General features: G+C 45.9%; 1 long non-coding RNA gene across 1 annotated transcript; it reads right to left on the bottom strand.

Annotated features, from left to right (window-relative positions):
* Positions 1–947: 947 nt before the first annotated feature.
* On the bottom strand, positions 948–9,551 carry LOC119089120. Its single transcript, XR_005092951.1, has 2 exons — positions 9,210–9,551; positions 948–1,483 (listed from the first exon to the last, which is right to left on the bottom strand). It is a non-coding gene; the product is annotated as an uncharacterized LOC119089120 (long non-coding RNA).
* Positions 9,552–20,783: the final 11,232 nt, after the last annotated feature.

The following is a 20,783-nucleotide window of genomic DNA, read 5'->3' as shown; positions in this document are numbered from 1 at the left end:
TGGGGTGAATACTGGAAGGTCAGAGAGACAGAACAAGCCACAGCTATCTCACCTCACCAGTTCCTCAGCTGGTCCTGTCTCCTCAGACTGGAAGCCTCTGAGTCCTCATCCAGAATGAATCTCAGCTGAACTGTGTTGCTCCAAAGCCTGAAAGCTTAACCAGCCACATGCTTAACCAGCCACATGCTTAACCAGCCAAATGCTTCTTGTTTCTGGTCCTCACGCCTTATATATCTTTCTGCTTTCTACCACCACTCCCTGGGATTAAAGGCTGGCTTTCTGGGATTAAAGGTGTGTGTCACCATGCTTGGCTATTTCCAGTGTGGCCTTGAACTCACAGAGATCCAGAGGGATTTCTATCTCTGGAATGCTAGGATTAAAGGTGTGAGTGCCACCATTTTCTAGCCTTTGTATTTAGTGGCTGTCTGTTCTCTGACCCCAGATAAATTTATTAGAGTACACAATATTTTGGGGAACACAATACCACCACAGACTGTTCCCTATGATGGTTAATCTCAGTATAGACAAGATCCAGGATCACCCGGAAGACCAGCCTCTGGACATGACTGTGAGAGAGTTTCTAGACTGGGTTCATTGAGGTGGTGCTGGTACTATTCCATGGGTTGGGGTCCTGGACCGAATAAAAAGAAGAAAGTGAGTGTGAGCTGCTTCCAGCCTTGATCTGGAAGTTACCCCACTCATGCTTCCATGCTCAGGAGGATGGCTTGTTTGTGGCTCAAGGCCTGGCCCAGGCCCACAGACACTGCAGATGACAAGAAACAGGGTGGTTATCTGATGACCTTTCTACACCTGTATCAGTCAGGATTCTGTAGAGTAACAGAACTTATATAACAGTAACAGAATGAACATATATAGATAGATAGATAGATAGATATGTATATACACACATACATACACATACATACATACATACATACATACATACATACATACATACAAGATTTACTGGAATGATTTGCAGTCTGCAGTCCAGCCTATCCAACAATGGCTGGGTAGGAACAGAAAGTACACAAGTCCAGTAGTTGCTCAATCCACAAGGCTGGATGTCTCAGCTGGTCTTCAGTAGATGCTGGGTTCCTAAAGAAGTAAAAGCCAGTGAAGGAATGGATGTGCTAGCAAGCCGAGAACAAGCAGGTAACTAGCAAAAGCTTCCTTCTTCCAAGTCCTTATGTAGGCTTCCAGCAGAAGTCATGGTCAAGATTAGTGATATGTCTTCTGCCTCAAAATCTGGATCAAAGGTGTGTTTCTTCCCACCTCAAAGGTCTGGACTAGAAGTGGAGTCGCCCACTTCAAACCAGCACAAATAATCTCTCATTCCTGGATCACAGTTCAATCCAGATGTAGTCAAGCTGGTGACCAAGAACAGCCATCATAGCACCCAAAGCCAGGAGGCTGGCCCACACGCTGAACTGCACTTCCGGGATCTAGTTGCATTGGGAGAATTGTCTCCACTGATGTGATGCTGGAGTTGAAGGGACAAGAAGAGAGATCAGATGAGACAGACATGTGACCCAGTCATGCTGTGGATATCACTCTATATAAATAAAACACTGATGGCCAGTGACCAGGCAGGAAGTATAGGTGGGACAAGGAGAGAGGAGAATTGGGGAAACAGGAAGAAGGAGAGAGAGACACTGCAGCCACCACCATGACAAGCAGCATGTAAAGATGCCGGTAAGCCACCAGCCATGTGGCAAGGTATAGACTTATAAAAATGGATTAATTTAAGATAAAAGAACAGTTAGCAAGAAGCCTGCCACGGCCATACAGTTTGTATGTATTATAAGCATCTGAGTGATTATTTTATACGTGGATTGTGGGACTGTGGGGCTTGGTGGAAGCTGGAGAGAACAGAGAAAAATCAATATTTTTATTTAAAACAGTTGATTATAAATGTGATCTCTTTCTAAAAAACAAAAGGGGATATGATATAGATATATAGGAGGATATAGAGATGATAAAAGGGTAGATTAATGAACCTACTTTTAAAGAACAACTTGTTTAAAATGTTTTACATTGGTATAGATTTTAGTTTATGTTTAAAATGTTTTACATTGGTATAAATTTTAGTTTATTGATACAAACTTGAAGTTAATTTTGTTATACTATATATATTTCTATTCTTGTTTGAAGTATTATGTTTAACTCATTTAAAATTGTAATGGATAATTAAAAATAGATTAATAATTAGTCATCTATGATAATCATATTTGTAGCCATGTTAGTTAAGTCTTCTAGGTATACATAGATATATTTCAGATAGATAGGTAATCTTCAAACATGTCATAGACCTAGAGAATATGGCATTTAAATAACTTAAAATTCTGTTGACGTGAGACACAATTGCTCCTGGCTGCACCAATTTGATCCTGAAAGAATGTTGGGCTTCTAAGACATTTCCATTTGGGAGTTTGTCTTTTTGGCACAAAATGGCCTACTGGGCAAAGAACTGCCCTTGCCTTGACGGCTGACAGTACAAATGCAATGCTGTCCTTTCTGGACAAGCGGGATACAAAGGAAAGCGACCACTGTACTCTGCCAAGACAAGGTAAGATGGTCTCTCAGAATTCCTGCTTCTAAAAATGGTCTGTCAGATACTCTAGGCCTGTAGCCAATTTGAATGCACCAACAATGCTGAGAAACATTAGGTGACTGTCCAGGCTGCCAGCTGTCTTGGTCTACTCTTGCAAGATTCCCGAAAGTTGCTTGCATCCATCTACCATTTCTCAGGTACCATTATGTTCCTTCTCAGGTCTTTGATGTGGTTGAAAACTAGATAGTTGTAATTTCCTCAGTTATGATAAAAGATAAGTTAGATATAAAACCTTAAACTCCCAAATATAAGATAGATAGGACATCTTCTTTAATATTGTAACTGCAATTCTTGCTTGATAATTGTTTTGTTATATGTAATTTTACTATGTTAAAGTTAAAACCTTCCTTTTAAAAAAAAAAAAAGAAGAAAAGGGAAGTGCTGTGGATATCACTCTATATAAATAAAACACTGATGGCCAGTGACCAGGCAGGAAGTATAGGCGGGACAAGGAGAGAGGATAATTGGGGAAACAGGAAGAAGGAGAGAGACACTGCAGCCACGGCCAGGACAAGCAACATGTAAAGACACCGGTAAGCCACAAGCCACGTGGCAAGGTATAGATTTATAAAAATGGGTTAATTTAAGATAAAAGAACAGTTAGCAAGAAGCCTGCCACGGCCATACAGTTTATGAGTATTATAAGTGTCTGAGTGATTATTTTATACGTGGACTGTGGGACTGCGGGGCTTGGTGGAAGCTGGAGAGAAGCCCTCCAGCAACACAGTCACCTGACCCTCCTTTGGCTGGCAGAAGTCCCTTCAGGGAGACTGAAGCAGGCACCTCTCTTCTTCACCCTTCCTGCGCTTCCACTGACAGACAGCGCACAGACATCCTCACTCAGTCACCACACTTGTGTAGCTGGACAAGCTGGGGTACCCCTACTGCCCTGTGGAGGCCTCTCCCCCACAGTTAGTGCCCATCGTAAGTCTGTGAGGTGTGTACTACAACTATCCTGTATGATAGAGAATAAACTGAAGTATAGAGAGGTAATTTGCTCAAACTTCTCCAGAAGTTAAATCTTCCATGCAGTAAGAGCCCATTAATTATCAGTCAAAATAAAAATGCACTATGTGTGCATAAATGTATATGTTTGTACGTGTGTGTGTGTGTGTGTGTGTGTGTGTGTGTGTGTGTGTGTCTGTCTGTCTGTCATGTATACATGTATATAGAACCAACCAGCAGTGGGAACTTCCATGCAGGGTGCGTGTCTAACTGCCCCTGTGTTACAATAGGAACTTAGGTTGTACACAGGGCTCCTTGATAGTCAGCACTGTTCCAAAGCTCACTGTTCTGCTGTGGCTCTGCTTAGAGCAAGTAACAGGTCAGCTGACTTTTCCTTACCGGGCTGGGGATCAAGCCTGGGGTGTGCACATACTAAGCAAGCACTTTTCCTAGGAGCCACATCCCTGGGCCTCGGTTTCCTGACAGTTCAAGGTGGACTTCTGCTTTCTATCACCCCACCTCAACCTCTCCCAAGTGCTGGGATTATAAGCGCTTCCCTCCATGCCCAGCTCCACATGACATCTTAAAGACCCTCTAAAAAGATAACCCAGTGCGGATGCTCCTTACTTCATCACTGCTGTGGGATGTTCTGTGTGTTAAATGTGTTGCTCTGGTTGGTTAATAAATAAATCACTGATTGGCCAGTAGACAGGCAGGAAGTATAGGCGGGACAAGGAGAGAGGAGAATTCTGGGAAACAGAAGATTGAGGCAGAGAGATGCTGCCAGCCACTGCCACGAAAAGCTGAGATGTAAGGTACCAGTAAGCCACCAGCCACATGGCAACTTATAAACTAATAGATATGGGTTAATTTAAGATAAAAGAACTAGATAGCAAGAAGCCTGCCATGGCCATACTGTTTGTAAGCAATATATGTCTCTGTGTGTTTACTCTGTGTGTTGGGTCTGAGTGGCTGTGGAACTGGTGGGTGAGAGAGATTTGTTCTGACTGTGGGCCAGGCAGAACTGGAGAAAACTCCAGCTACAAATGGTGCCCAATGGCTCAAGTTTCCACCTTAAACCTGAGAATATTTAATAAGCAATTCTAAACGGAGCCAAAACCAGGTTCCTACTTCATGTCTCATATGGGCAGCTAGATGCTGCAACATGTGAGCTTGAGCTACTCTATGACGGTTTTGTGACATGCAGGCTTGACCTACACTATGTTACACAGAGGTGTCTCCAAGCTGCGCACTATGCTGTGTGTTAAATATAGTTTTTGCTAGTTTAAAAAAAAAAAAAGAGGTTTCTGGGCTATACACTGCTTTGATAGAAACATAGACCCACTGTTTCTGAGAGTTGATGGCTCCCAGAGCTGGCAGAAAACGTACCACCACCATGTTGGGAAGCTAAGGTGGGCGGAGCCAGCAGCCACAGCAGCTGTTTTGGTCTTACAAATGATGCTGCAGTTTAAAAGAATAGATTCACAATAAGACAAATTCAGATGGAGCAAGACTTTAAATGCTTTACAATGTGTGTAAAAATGTATGTAGGCTTGAAAGAGATAAAAGGAATATATACAGTTATATAAAAAAAGATAGTTTTTAAAAATAAAGTCTTTAAAGAGACAGTAAAGGTAGTATAAAATAAGCCACATAAAGATGAATATTACACAGAGAATCTAGATTGTGTTGTCTTTGTGATTTTGTTTTGTTTTGTTTTGTTTTGTTTTGTTTTGTTTTTCGAGACAGGGTTTCTCTGTGTAGCTTTGTGCCTTTCCTGGAACTCACTTGGTAGCCCAGGCTGGCCTCGAACTCACAGAGATCCACCTGCCTCTGCTCCCAAGTGCTGGGATTAAAGGCGTGTGCCACCACCACCTGGCGTCTTTGTGATTTTTAACTACAGAAAAACATTTGATCGTACAAGCTGTTGAGTTAAGCCAATATGTATATTTTAAAGGTACCTTGAGTTCGAAATTTGGATGTAAGAATATGTTGCTTTAGAAAGGAGGCTCTGCTTTTGTTTCCATAGAAAGCCAGAGGCTATGGATTTGTTCCAGATTAAGATAAATCAGGTTTGACCAGCCAAGACCCCCTGAAAGGTCTCTGATGACACCAAGGCCTAGATGATCCAACATCCAGAACAGTTTCAAGGCAACTGGCTCAGACAATATACCCTCACAGACTACTCCATAATCCTAAAATTTTCTTTGTGTCCCCATAAGATACAGCGCCCCTCCAGCAGGAAGTAGTAAGAGAAGCTACGCCCAAATTCCCAAATATACCAAGCTGGCTTTGGAGATGGAATTGGCTCACTCCTTCTCTAAACCCAAACATACTGCTTTAAAAAAAAAAAAAAAGGATGAGAGATTTTTTTTGTTCCATATCAGAAGAGCCCTATGGTGTGGGACAGAGAAAACCCAATATTTTTTATTTAAAACAGGTTGATTATAAATGCAATCTCTTTCTAAAGAACAAAAGAGAACAGTATAGATAATGATAAGATAAAGGGGTAGATTATTGAACCTACTTTTAAAGAGCAACTTGTTTAAAAATGTTTTACATTGCTATGGATTTTAGTTTATTGATACAAATTTAAAGTTAATTTTGTTATACTGTGTGTGTATTTTTACTCTTGTTTAAGGTATTATGTTTATACAACTCATTTAAATTGTAATGGAACAATTAGGCTTCTATGATAGTCAAACTTATAGTCATGTTAAGTTTTCTAAGTATACATAGATATATTTCAGATGGATAGGTAATCTTCAAATACTTCAAAGACCTACAGAATATGGCATTTAAAATGTTTTAAAAATTTAGACTTTCTGGACAGTGAGACATGTCTGCTCCTGGCAGCACCGGATTTACTTCAGAGAGGAGAATGGGCATCAAAGATGCTCTATATAGAGTTTTTCTTCTTATTGACAAAAATAGCCATTTGGACAAGAAACTGTTCTTGCCTGGACTGCTTGATTGACTGGACATGCAGGACCCATAGAATAGTGACCACTGAACTTTGCTTGGCAAAATGGTCCTTCAGGTTCCTGCTTCACGGAGGAAACTGCTAGACATTCTACAGGACACTGAGAAAAATGACCAAGAGACTCTAGCCCTGTGGGCTGAAGACAGATGCCCCAACTTTACAGAGGAACTTTGGATGACTGTCCAGGCTGCCAGCTGTCTCTATCTACTCTTGCAAGACTCCCAAAAGTTGCTTGCATCCTTTTCCCATTTCTTAGGTAATAATATATCCTTCTGAGGTCTTTGGTGTAGTTGAAGACTACATAGTTATAATTTTCCTTAGTAATGATAAAAGATAAGTTAGATATGAAACCTTAGACTCACAAATATAGGATAGATAGGATATCTTCTTTAATTTTGCCAAATAGGCTAGATATTATAAAAAGACTAGATATTGCAACTGTAATTTTTGCTTGATAATTGTTCTGTTATATGGAATTTTACTATGTAAAAGTTAAAACCTTCCTTTTTGAAAAAAAAAGAAAAAGGAGAAGAGCTGTGGATATCTGTATGTTAAATGTGTTGCTCTGGTTGGTTAATAAATGAAACACTGATTGGCCAGTAGACAGGCAGGAAGTTTAGGCGGGACAAGGAGAGAGGAGAATTCTGGGAAGTGGAAGATTGAGGCAGAGAGACACTGCCAGCTGCCGCCATGAAAAACTAGATGTAAGGTATCAGTAAGCCACAAGCCATGTGGCAATTTATAGACTAATAGATATGGGTTAATTTAAGATAAAAGTACTAGATAGCAAGAAGCCTGTCATGGCCATACAATTTGTAAGCAATATATGTCTCCATGTTTACTTGGTTGGGTCTGAGCGGCTGTGGAACTGGTGGGTGAGAGAGATTTGTCCTGACTGTGGGCCAGGCAGGACTGGAGAAAACTCCAGCTACACATCACCTCACTCACCCCCACAACCACGCAGCAATACAAAGTGTGTAAATCGTGCCCCTGTTATAGTTAAGGACCCTGACAAGGGGTTTTGTGAGTTTCTCAGGTTCCCACAGACAGCACTTACTGGTCTGTAGACCCCAAGCTCATGTTACATGGTGAGGGCATGAAGGAGAGGGCTTTCTTGAGAGACAGGGGTTAAATACAGTTATTGGTAAACACATCTGGTTCACCTGCCAGAGGCCACAACACTTCTCAGTGTTAGGCAAAGCTCAGGAAAAGCGTTGCTCAAATCCTTCTTTGCAGAGTATAAAGTGGTCCACATTTTTTTTCGAGTGTTTATTCAACATGACTGTGTTTTAATTCTGTAATCGCATTTCTAAGCATTTGGCCTGAGAGGATAATTGGACAATTACAGAGACGTATGAGACAAGCTGTTTGTTAGAGACATTGTTACAATAGTAAAAACCTGGGGAAAACCACATAAGAACCAGACATTGCTTAAACAACTTGAGACCTGACAGACCTGTGCATCCACAGAAGCTGCCACTGTAAGCCGGAGTGATGGTGAGAGAGACACCCATGATGGGGACGTGCGCTTGTTCCTTCGGTCTGATTAAAACATTGAGGTTATTCTTTTTTAAGACATGAAGTTGGGAGAGGAATGGGCATGTGGGGAGACTTGTGGGGTGGGAACTGGGGAGGGGTATAATTATATTTTGTTTTATATATGTATGAAAGTATCAAAGACAAAGAAAGAAAATCAGTTGGGAGATTACACACCAAAAATAAAAATAAGGCATCTAGTAAATGAATAAAAGTTTAGGAAACAACCTGTTCAAGATGTCAGTAAAAGTTATTTCTAGTGTGTGACAATTTAAGTAACATTTTTCTTCTTGGAGGCCAGAGAGATGACACAGTGGTTAAGAGCATTGGCTGCTCTTCCAGAGGGCCAGGGTTCGATTCCCAGCACTCACACAGTGGCTCACAACTATCTATAACTCCAGTTCCAGAGGATCTGACATCCTCTTCTGGTCTCCATAGGCATCAGACACATACATGGTGGATGGACAGACATACAAACAAGACACATGAAATTAAAAGTTAAATTTAACTTTTGCTAAAATTTAAAATTAAAAAATAAGATTAAATTATTTTTAATTCAGTTAATTATTAAATTAAAATTTAAAATAATATTTACCTTGCATGCCTGTACTTTTCCTATAACACAATATACTTCTGCAGTTTTCTAGGATATAAAATACACTCTTCAATGGCAGAGGCCACTGTCGTGCCTCTGAGGAATTATCAGCCAGTCTTTGTATCTGAGTTACCCCAGGAACACCCTCCCACGCCCACACCAGCTAACTGCCACTAAGACAGGTCCTACCCTGCAAGTCAAGAGCTGGGGGGTGGGGGGGATGGAAAAGAAAGACGTTAAACAACAAACAAAGCCAGAAACCATAAGATCCTCGATAGTTAGCTCGTCATGAAGCAAATGGGGCAGAAGCCATTTGACAGCAAGTCTCTCCCCGTCACCCCCAGGAGGCTCAGTCAGGAGACAGGAAACCGTGGACCATGTCGCCAGGATCATCTCAAGTCAAAGAGCCCAGTGACCTGCTCCTGGGCCGACCAGAGGGAAGCGGCCCGCTTTCACTTGTCAGGGGTGTCTTGGTGGCTGCACCTGGAAGCCGCTGCTGCTGCAGCCCCACCCAGGCCCCTGGGCTCCTCACCCACCTGCACGATGGCGGGTTAGACTCCAGAAACAAGATCCTCCACAGGGGCTTGCGGAGAAAGGGCTCAGTGGAAACAGGGATGGTGACAGCTCTTTGGAACGGCATCAAAACGAACTGCATGTTCACCCATTCCCCAGCAAGAGAGGTGCTCGGCACAAATCCCCCTCAGAAGTAACGGCACCCACTCGGCAAACTGCATTCCAGTGGGTCAGGTATGGTGTCTGAGACCTTCATCTTCGGTCCTGGCCCTGGAATGGCTAAAAGGTGACAGGAAAAAAAAAAATCAGTCCTGAGGACAGGCTCCATGCAGTTCAGAAGCATGAGCTAATGGAGTTGTTTTAATATTTGTGTGTGTGTGTGTGTGTGTGTGTGTGTGTGTGTGTGAGAGAGAGAGAGAGAGAGAGAGAGAGAGAGAGAGAGAGAGAGAGAGAGAGAGAGAGAGAAATTCATCTAGGTCAGGCTGGCCTCAAGCTCCTGAGTACCCTGAAGATAACCTTCCTCTACTACCGAGAATCCCAAGTGCTGGGACTACAGGGATGTACAGCCGTGGCTGGTATATATTGTACTAGGGATGGGACTACCCAATGTTTTGTGCATGCTAGGTAAGCACTCCTCAAGCCAAGAGCTCTGCCCCCCACCCCAAGAAGTTTCTAGACTCACAGGCAGGCGGCTTGCACATGCCATCCCCCCCCCCCCCCACTGCACCCAACTGTGTAAAGAAAGCCTCATGGTTGGTCAGGAGACAGTGAACAAGGGCAAGAGACAGGCAAGAGCTTTCACTGTGGTGTCCACGGAAAGGGAGATGGGAAGGGAGGGAAATCAGGCAAGGATTGGCTGGGTTCACTAAGCACTGAGCTGGCTCTCATTGTCTGTCCCCTGATTCTGGGTGATCATTGGCCCTGAGCAGGGGTCTGGCAGAGAATGGAAACATAGATGCCTTAGATTAGTTCCCATGTGTCTTAGTTACGATTTTCATTGCTGGGAAGAGACACTATCATCACGGCAACTCTTATAAAAAAAAAACATTTGATATGGGGTGGCTCACTTACAGTTTCAGAGATTCACCTCATTATTATCAGGCCGGGGAGCATGGTGGCATGCAGGCAGATGTGGTGCCAGAGCTGAGAGTCCTACATCTTGCAGGCAACAAAAGTCGACTGACAGTCACTCTGAGGGAAGGTTGAGCAAGAGTCCTCAAGTCCCGCCCCCACAGTGACACACTTCCTCCAGCAAGGCCACACCCACTAACAGTGCCACTCCCTTTGGGGGCCGTCTTCTTTCAAACCACCACACCATGAAAGGTAGATCTTAGTTGATAAAGTGCTTTCTCCCCTGTATCCATGTCAAAAGTCCAGACAAGGTTGCAATCCCAGCACAGGGGAGACAGAGACATGAGGATCTGTGGAGCCTGCTGGCCAGTCAGTAGATAATCAGTGAGCTCCAGGTTCAGTGAGAGACCCTGTGTCAAAGAGAGCCAAGGCAAAGATGTGATTGAGGAAGACACACTTGATGTCAACACACACAGGCACAGGCACACGCACATTCACATGCACACGCACAGGCACACGCACACGCACATTCACATGCACATGCACATGCACGTGTGTTTAAGTCAAGTTTTTTTTACTGTCTATGGATTGGCGATTTCTGGGATTGGCAGATCTGTCCAGGGTCAGCAAAGCCCCAGACATCAAAGCATCCAAAGTCTCTGGTGCAGGCCTGTAATCCCAGCTTCTGGGGTGGCAAGGCAGAAGAACCACAAGCAAGTTCAAGGCTAGCCAGGACCTCCAAATAAACACAAGTTTTTAAAAGCGCTGGAGGTGGATCTCAGAGGTTGCCTGGCGTTTACAAAGGCCTGGCTCCAGTCCCCACATCTGGAACACTAGAACAAAACACCTGCTGAACATCACCCCCACCGGCCACACCCTACTTCATGGGAGTCAGTGGGCTCGGATGACCCCCCACTTAAGTCAAAAGAATTCAGGGCAAGGAGCTGGGCCCAAAGGGAAGCCAGGGCTACAATAAAGGAGGCACCGGAGATGATACCAGCTAGCTTTGAAAGCATCAGACTGGGTGTGAGGGACCCCCAGAGGCACACCAAGACCCTCAAACATCTGAGACCTACATTTCCAGGCCTGGATTCGAGTCAGCTCCAAGACCCAATGTGCCAGGCAAGGCTGTCATTTTCCCGCATTTCTTTCTGGGTTCATCCCACAGATAAAAACTGGGATCTGATGAGTAACTGAAGCCCATGGGAGATGGAGGGAGGGAGCCCATAAGGGGGAGAGGCACTCTCTCTTCTGCTTGTGCCAAAAACCCAAATTCCAAGGACTTGGGTGGCCTCCGAGCCTCAGAGGTTGGTTGGGAAATAAGGCGTGTTTGGAATGGAAATGTGTCTAGTCTGCATCTACACAGAGATGAGGAGAAGACAAACCGCTTCCTCTGACCCGCTCACCTGCAGAGGCCCCTCGTCTGTGTAAACTGAGGGCTAGTGCCACCCCACCTGCTCCAATGACCCCCGAAACAGGGGCATTCAGCATTTCTCTTCAAAGGAGGAGACAGATAAGAGATTGTATTCTGCACCGCGCTGGACACTGACAGAGAGGATGCTCTCTGTGTCAGCCAGAACCGGGTCTTCCTTACCCCCTCACAGAGACACAGACAGACGTCCATCTGGCCGCCTTGCCTGACTGACAGCTGGGATGGTCAGTGGAACAGCAATGGTTCCCCTGGGCCACCGTGGGCCTTACTTAACGTCCACAGGAATGTCTCAGCTGGGAGGGCCTCGCATCTGCCTGCTCACTCCATCTGCTAGCCAGATTTGTCCGCCAGACTGCTTCCGGGAGCCAGGAGGATCCCTGGAGAGAGTCCCTGAGCACGGGGCCGAGGAGGCATTTGTTGCTGTTGGCCACGAGAGTCCCTTTATGTGCCTGGGTTTTGCTGGGAAAGGCTCAGTGCCAGCTCCGACTGCCAGCCCCACTCAGCAAAGGAGATGCCTTATGATTCTAAGTGACACCGGCCTTCTGCTGCCCGAGCGAATAGCGCCTGGGTGCTTTCTTGACCTTGCCCCTCTCTCCCGAACACTGTGAGCCTGCTCCTTGCTCAGCAGGAGAGCTCTTTTTCTTCATGCCTGTTCCTAATCAGCTACCTAAACCAGTGCCTGATGCCCCTGCACCAGGAAGAGACACCCACCTGAAGACCTCCCGTTAGGCCTCGCCTCCTAGTTTCTACCACCTCCGAAAATGCTGGGGGGGGGGGGAGCCTTCATCATATGGACTGTGAGGGCATTCCAGATCCAACTACAGTCATTGTTTTGATTCTTCCCAGTCACCCAGCAATCTGCCGCTGCATTTCTGAAGCCAGTCTCCCCTTGAAACAGTGAGGAGCGCTCTTCCCAAACTCTCCCCACGTGTTGTTCATTTGCACAGGGCTGAGCTTCTCTGCCAAGCGTGAAACACCTCACAGATCGCTGGATGAGTGGACAGTGCTAAACACAGGTCCCCAGCCTGTGATTCCACCCACCCTACTTGCAGCCACCCAGGCGGACGATGCTTACACCCCTATTCCTACCCTGTGATTACAGCCACCCAACTTTGGTAGTCAGCGGCGATGTCTCCGCAACTATTCTCAGCTCTCTGGCGCCATCTACTGGAAATCTGTGATCATGGCTGAGCTGAAAGGGCCTCTTCCCAGGAAAACGCCCCGTGGGTTACAGTTCCCACCCCATTCGTTCCTGTTGCATTAAAATGATCCAGAGCGCTGTGGAAAGGATTATGACTAGGAACTAGCTCATCCATTCTAGCCGTGTACCCTGGCCCATATTTCCCACAATAAACCCCAATTTCTTCAGTGGCAATGTTTGCAGACATTAGGCTGCCTGGCGTAAGTTTGTTAATTGAGGTAGTATTCTGGATGGTGAAGGTCCCACAGATGAGTTATAATTTGTTTTTAAATTACCATCAGTTATGACTTTATTACATTGTGTTTTATATATGGTTCTCACAGCATCAGCACCACCTCAAAGTTCATTATCCCAATTCTTAACTTTGTGGGCTCAGTGCGCGCACATGCACACACGCACACCCACACCCTGCATGTGTATGTGTGAGTGGGGGGGTGAGTGTGTGTGTGTGAGAGAGAGGGGGGAGGGAGAGGGTGAGGGAGAGAGAGAGAGAGAGAGAGAGAGAGAGAGAGAGAGAGAGAGAGAGAGAGCAGGCAGATGGGTGCCACAGCTTGCATATGGAGATAAGCAAACATCCTTGGGCATAGGTCCTCACCTTCGACCTTGTTTGAGGCTGGGTCTCTTGCTGCTCCCTGTGGCATACTCCAGGCTAGCTGCCCTGAGAGCTTCTGAAGATTCTCTTGTCTCCATCGCCACCTCCCTTCTCACCCTGGGAGTCAGCAGCGTTACAGACAGGTACCACTGTGATGTTTAAACGTGAGTTCTAGAGACCTGAGCTCAGGTCTTCACACATGCGCAGCAAGTGTTCTACCCACTGAGCCATCTTCCCAGCCTGATCTAGTTCTTTTGGCCCCAAATTGTCTTTAAAATATAGAGGAGGTTCTTCCTACCCCTCTTACAACTCAGATCTATGGCCATAGTAAAGCTAGCTGGCATCTCAGTGGCATCTGGAATGGCCTGCACTGTTTTGCACTTGCTTGGAGGACAGAAAGGAAGCCACCTCAGGACAGTTCTCATTCCTGCCAGACCCTTAAGAGTGTGAATGTCCTCCCAGCCACCTAGAGGTCATATGACTCTAAAAAGAACTTTGGGTTGAAGGACATTTGTTCTCTCAAGCCACTAACAAGACACACATTCCTTCTCCAGTTAACCTCCCTGCCAGGAAGTTGAGAGCAGCCAGCTGCTACCTGCGGCTCCCCAGCAGTCAGACGCCCTTATTTCTGCAATTCTTTCAAGCTCAGTTTCCACATCTGTGAGCCATCCACCCAGATGCTCAGGTAACAGCTGTTTTACGGCTTTCAACTGAAGCAAGAGTCTGAAAGTCACGTGGGGCCCGAGATGCTGTTACCTGGCTCTGGTTTGACCTCTGGCTCCTCTGCCCCTCAGTCCACATGTGGAGGCAGCTGCTGAACCTGTGTTTGCACTTGCTCTACCCCACCAAGAGTTATTAGTGTAACTGTAACAGCTGAACACTAAACCAAAGCTCACAGGCAGGAGCCAGTGCCCCCGCCCCTCCCCACAGCATAACTCATTTTCTTAGCCTTCATTACCAGGGGTGAACTGCATGATACAGTGTGGGCTGAGACTCGAGAAGGAGGGAGTCGTGGGGCTAGCATGCTCCCCTAATTAGCTCCTGCCTGTGGCGATGCGTTCCGATGAAAACATCTCTCACGCTCAAACAGACTGCAGCTTCTGCAGGAGCTCACGGCCAGAGTTAATAACACACCTTGAGATGACTTAAGGCTGCTGTCCTACTACGCACTCTGCCTGTTAAAGAAAACTGTGTAACAATCAACTTTACTTGTCTCGGATTCCCCAGTAATCAACTTGTACACCCCAAGCTAATATACGCTATAATCTTCAATTATGTGCTCTTCCATGGCCCTGGAATGCATTTGTGTTTGAGGTATGTTATGACAATCATTTTCTGGAAACAGCAAATAGGCTGAAAGCAGTTCAGTTTTTATAAATGAATACTCACCATAAATGTTGAACATGACATATGGACATTGCTTGATCAACAGTGATGTTGGTAGTAGTGCTTGCCATCTGGGTCAGCTGAGATCAGTTGGAGTCCGTGACTTAATCCCTTCTAAAACTCTGTTAAAGATTTCTGTAAATCATTCCTCATTCCATCCCCATGTGATGCTCTCTGTGCTGTTCAATAAAAGAGAGAGCAAGGCCCTTTATTAGGATAAAAAAGATAGGGACAGACAGATTCCCAAGACAGCGTTCAGGCAGGCACAGAGTCAGACGCATACAATAGACAGACAGGACCTCAGATGATGCGGGGAACGTGAAGTAGAGAACTCAAGGCTGGGTTCACTCTTAGTCCATTGACTCCAAGGGGGCTGCTTCAGTTCCCTCCTTAATGCAACACTGATGCATTAATGGCCTCCCTGGGCTTATTATTAATGCATATCGAAGCATTCACACTGACCACATCTTGGTGCCTTCTGGGGGAATCTCCAATGCATCAAATCTGTACGCTTGCCCACCCATTCCTTTCTTCTTGCCAGAAATGCCAGTGAGATTGCTGGAGTCGGCAGCTGTCCCATGACCATGAGGCAGGCATGTGTGAGCTCTCACAGACTGTGGAGCTCTAACAGAAAGGCAGAAGCGGGGCAGGGGGGGTATGTCAGCAGAAGACTTTGTCCAGCCCTGTGCTGACTTTATCAACTTCCCCTCCCCCGCGCCCGGTAGGTGAGAAAAAAACAAAACTTTAGCCGAGAAAGTTACTGTTTTGTTTTCTTAAAACCTGATTCTTGCAATTCAAAGTAAGTTCTAAGGGCTGGAGAGAAGGCTAAGTGGTTTAGGCCACTGACTGCTCTGGCAGATAACTTGGGTCAGGTCTCAGCACCCACATGGTGGCTCAGAACCACCTGTAACTCCAGCTCCAAGGATCCTACCCCCTCTTCCAGTTTCTGTGAGCTCCTCCATGCCGTGCATGTAAACTCACACAGGCCTACACACACACACACACACACACACACACACACACACACACACACACACATAAACAAATAATACATTTTAAAAGGGAGTCCCAGAGCCAGCAAAACAGCTCCATGGGTAAAGGGACTTGCTGCCAAGCTGATGACCTGAGTTCAAACCCTGGAGGCCACACGGTAGGAGGGGAGAACTGACCCCCACAACATGTCCTCTGAGCTTCCCTTATGCATCATGGTGTATGCCCCTCAAATAAATAAATAATGTAATAAAAATAATTAATAACTGTAAGTTTTAAATGGTAAGAAGTAGACAAGGAGTTAGAGATGAGGTAACTGGAAAGAGCCACATCTGTGCAGCTGTGTTTCTCATTGAATGCTCCTTTGTGCATCAACGTCCTTGAGGCTGCAGACAGGTTGTGCTGAGCTGTGGCAGAAACCAAGGCACTGGGGCACTTTCCTGTGCTGTCCACACCTCAACAGACCCAGTACCACTATTATATTGTTTGTGTAGTAGTATGACACCCCTCCCCTTTGGTGAACTTTTCTAGAGGATCAGGGGAAAAACACCCTCAAAAAGATATCCAGTCCATCATGATTTGTAAGGGGGAAGTGGCCACCTTAGTCCATCAATACACCAAACACCTCATACCTGTTCATAAACACGTACAAGCTGCTGTGTGGAGCCCACCTTGGGACAGTCTACTCCAAACTCTCTTTAAATAAACTCATACTCATAAAAATACAGCATATCATAAATGTGTTCTAGTAAGGGGAAATCAAATTCAGAAAATGAAATATTCCTCTGGAACTATACAGCCCTGATGTGGCTAATGCAGCCACTTGGGAAGACAGCGCTGTCTGTCATTTAGGGACAGTAAACCATGAGGTCTTGAGCTCTGCACAAACCAGGGTCCCCAGCGGAGTGGACAGCCACCATACTCTCATGCCTGTTCATCCTTTTGATATCAACTCAACCGGACGGTGTCCTCTGCGATGTTCACGAACCAGAACCATGCAGCTGAGTTACAGCTGAACATCTTGATGAACAATTAATCTCACAAAAGACTCTCACAGCCTTTTGAGTCAGTTGCTGGGGTAGTGTTGGCCACACCCATAGCTGGTCTCAGCCTTGGCTTGGACACCCCTGTACTCATGGCTCTTTCCCTGGAGGTCAAGGGCTTGTAGTCACAGACTTCCAACAAAAGCCAGGTTTATCCATGATGCAAACAATATGGGAGAGCTAAATCTAGGATCCAGGAGTCCTTGGGAAACTCTGGGATCCAAACACACCTCACTGTTGATGCTGGCTTCTCCATCATCCCATTGCCCGCTGTGTAAATCTGTCAAACCAGCCAAGCCTGCCTCCTTGAGGGGTTAGTCGTGGTTCTTTCTTAGTTGTTGAAGGTGGTTGAAGAGGACCTGGATTTCTCCTGCAGAATCCACAGCCTCGGGGGCCATGCTGATTCCCAAGACTAGACTCAGAGAATAATGAGTCTGTGTGCTCTTTCCAGTGTGCCTTGACCTGTTCCTTCAAGACCAGCTTATGCCTGAAACTTACACTCTAGGTTTATCCATCAGTCATTGTGAGTTAGAAGAACTTACTAGAATACAAAATGAATGGAAGAAAGAGCAGCTATGGAGGGATTGAGGACCCTCTTGTGGAGTGAGGGTCTGCCTTGTTTTAGGCATAGAGAATCAGAGCATGATGGCACCTGACAGGAATCCAAGCCCTTGGGAGGCAGACGAAGAAGGTTCAGGGCCAGTCTCAGCTACAGGGTGAGATCAAGGTCAGCCTAGACAGCCTAAGATACTCAAAACAGCAACAACAAAAACAACAACAAAAAAAAAAAAAAAAAAAAAAAAAAAAAAGGTGGGTTTTTTCTTTTAAAAAGAATGTACAGAAAAACTCCCATGTTTTAAAAAGAGTTTTTAATTGTTTTTAATTATGTGTTATGTGTGTGTTTGCATGTGAGTAGGTTCACAGGAGTACAGGAGCCTGTGGAAGCCAGAGGCTGACGGGAGCCATACCCTTGACTCACATGCCGCCATATTTGGGTTTCTCTCCTTTTTTCTTAGATCTAGGCCTTGCTTAAGTCTCCATAGCACCAGAACCTCTTCTCACAGATACCAGAACCTCTTCTCAGACATCAGGTGAATGAGCTGCAGTTAGGCAATTGGGCAGATAGGCAAGAGTAGATAGATAACCCTCAGAGCAACATTTCCTGCTGGCCGAACAACCCATGATTAAAGTCCCCTCCCTGTTTGCACCCCCCACCTCCTTCCCCCCCACCCCTCACTTCCTCCACCTCCCCACCCTCCCCCGTTTTGCCCCTGCCTAAATATGCCTTAAGAAAAAAATAAAATTTGGAGCTTGATCAGACGTCCTGTCTTGCTCTCATTCTTTATGTCTCTTGTCCCTCTCATTCACCGGCCCTCCCTTCAGGTCCCTGTTGAAGACCCCGCTGGCCGGGGCAAGAGGCATCAGGTCACTTGGAACAACAGTCGTGGCTGTTGTAACCACCTGAAGTGGGTGCTGGGAACCGAAGGAGTGCTCTCTGGAAGAGCAGCATCCCGAGCATCTCTCCAGCCTCTCCCACTGAGTGGGCATGCACAGAAGCACTCATGACACCAGGAAAACATATAACGGTGAACTACAAAGAATGTTTGCTGCATGCACACACACGTGTATCTTTTCCTTAGGGAAATGAGTTCAGAAACAAATAACATAATAAATTAGTGCAGCGCAGATTTCATTAAGTGGGAACTAGAGGGGCTGGTTCCAGAATGATCATTCTTTCCTTCCCTCTGTAATAAATAGACCTTATGTTCTGTTTCTCAAAACCATCTGCTAATGGATTGCCTTGTTCCGGGGCTGCTGTTAGAAGCTACAGATTTTTAGAGGAGGGGGACCTGAATCCTCTCCTCACCTGGCGGCAGCAGAGACCCTGGAGCCCAAGTGCCAGCAACTCAGGAGCACCAAATCTGGCTTCTGTGAAATCTGAGCCAACCGGGAACCACACTACACAACCTTGTGCCGAGGCTTTGTGTCTACAAGATGAGTTTTGTTACAGTGCTCACCTCATAAGGTTACTCTGAGGATCGCTTGATGTATTAGCTGTTAAGCGCTGTGATGAGAAGACTTACTGAGTACTTTTATTTCTGTTTATTGATTTGTTTTCATCCCGACAGAATCTTGCTATTTAACGCCCAGGCTGAACTTGAAATCACCATACAGCCCCGGTTGATCCTGAATTCGGACCCTCGGCCTCAGCCTCCTGAGGCCTGTGATTACAGGTGGGCACCGCCGTGCCTGGCTTTGGCGTGTTTTTAAATAAGTGAAATAAAGGAGTGTAGAGTTCACAGGCGAAGACAAGCATGTGATCTGGTAATCCTACTTACGGGAAAAGGGCCCCGATGGAGAGGTGTTCTAGACGCTCAGAGAGACACGTGGACAACCCCAATCAGGAGGTGGGAAAAGCTCTTCAGAAAAAAATGGCACTAACCTCTTCGACTTTGGACCATGTCAGCCATCCTCCTCGTGGACAGCACAGCTACTGTGTGATCAATACGGCTGAGCCAACTTCTACATCAGGAAGGAGCTGTTATGGAGATCCCCTGGAGACAACAGCAGGTTTCCACGAGGGCCTGGAAGGCAACAGGTTCAAGAGGCAGACAAAGGAGAGGACCTGGGAGATGCCTCAGGGGTTAAGAGTGCTTGCTGCTCCTGTAGAAGACCTGAGTTTGGTTCTTAGTGTCCGTCCACACTGGGGAGTCCACAACTGTCTATGACTCCAGCTCCAGGGCAGCTGACTCCTTCTTCTGGCCTCCACAGCCACTGTACTCATGTCCACATACACAAAATTCAAAGCAAAATAAAACAGAGAGAGAGAGAGAGAGAGAGAGAGAGAGAGAGAGAGAGAGAGAGAGAGAGAGAGCATGAAACCCAGACATCATTGGCGATGTCTAAAGAGCTGTCTCCTCATGCTCTGTCTGAAAGAAGGCCAAACCTGATGGGTACACGAGGGTAGGGACCAGAAATACCTCTCCATCATTTCATGTTCCTGTCTGTGTGGAAGGAGTTTTGGAAACTCCCAACAAAAGCGTGACTCTCACCCCTAAAGTTCCTGCCCCAACACCACAGTGCCAGGCTCAACTCCGGCCTTCTCCCTCAACAGCTGGATTTCAGTACAAGCTCTGTAGGCAGTTCAGCTCCTCTCTGCATCCACCTACACTCTTTCCTGCTTCGGTTTCTGCTGTAAAAATTCCTGCACAAATTAGCTAATGTCCCAAGGAATAAATGGGGTGAGGAAGGTGGAGGGAGGGAGGGAGAGAGAGTGAGTAACAGCCGTGAAACAAGACTGTCCACCATTGATTTCTGTCATGTCCCTGAAACTCCTTCCCAGGGTGAAATAGCTGATCCTCGTCAGAAAGATGTACTGCAGGTGGATTACAGCACTCAACTGGAATTCAGTAATTACAGAATCACAAGCTAGGACCTGCTGAGTATACCCAGGGAGCCTTTTGCCTTGGGTGCAAGAGATTTACAAGATTCCCACACCCCAATAAATAAAGGGCTTGTTTTAGAGCCAACTTTGTTCATGGAGTTCTCCAAACACATGTTCTGCATGAACTCAATCACGGAAGCCCTGGGGCCTGCGTTCTGTGTAACTATGGACTAGTCCCCTCAACAATTTTTTTGTTATAACTGCGCCTAACATCCACAGAAGAAGTAGTACCTGGGCCTCTTCCATCCTCTCCTGTCCTGGATATTGGAGAGCAGCCTAAGAAAAACACATATACCCTCTGTTCCATTAGAGTCTGTCACAGGAGTACATTTTGTGAACTATGATCTCTGGTCCTGTGATACTACAAATGTGGTTTCCAGGCAGGTGCCATCAGCTTCCCCTAGGCCTGGACAGAAGCCTGACAGGCATACTGAGTC

Source organism: Peromyscus leucopus, chromosome 15 (assembly GCF_004664715.2).
Source record: "Peromyscus leucopus breed LL Stock chromosome 15, UCI_PerLeu_2.1, whole genome shotgun sequence".
In the NCBI taxonomy this organism is placed as follows: Eukaryota; Metazoa; Chordata; class Mammalia; order Rodentia; family Cricetidae; genus Peromyscus; species Peromyscus leucopus.
Note: the sequence above shows the minus strand (reverse complement) of the source record. Positions and strands in the feature narration are given on the sequence as shown.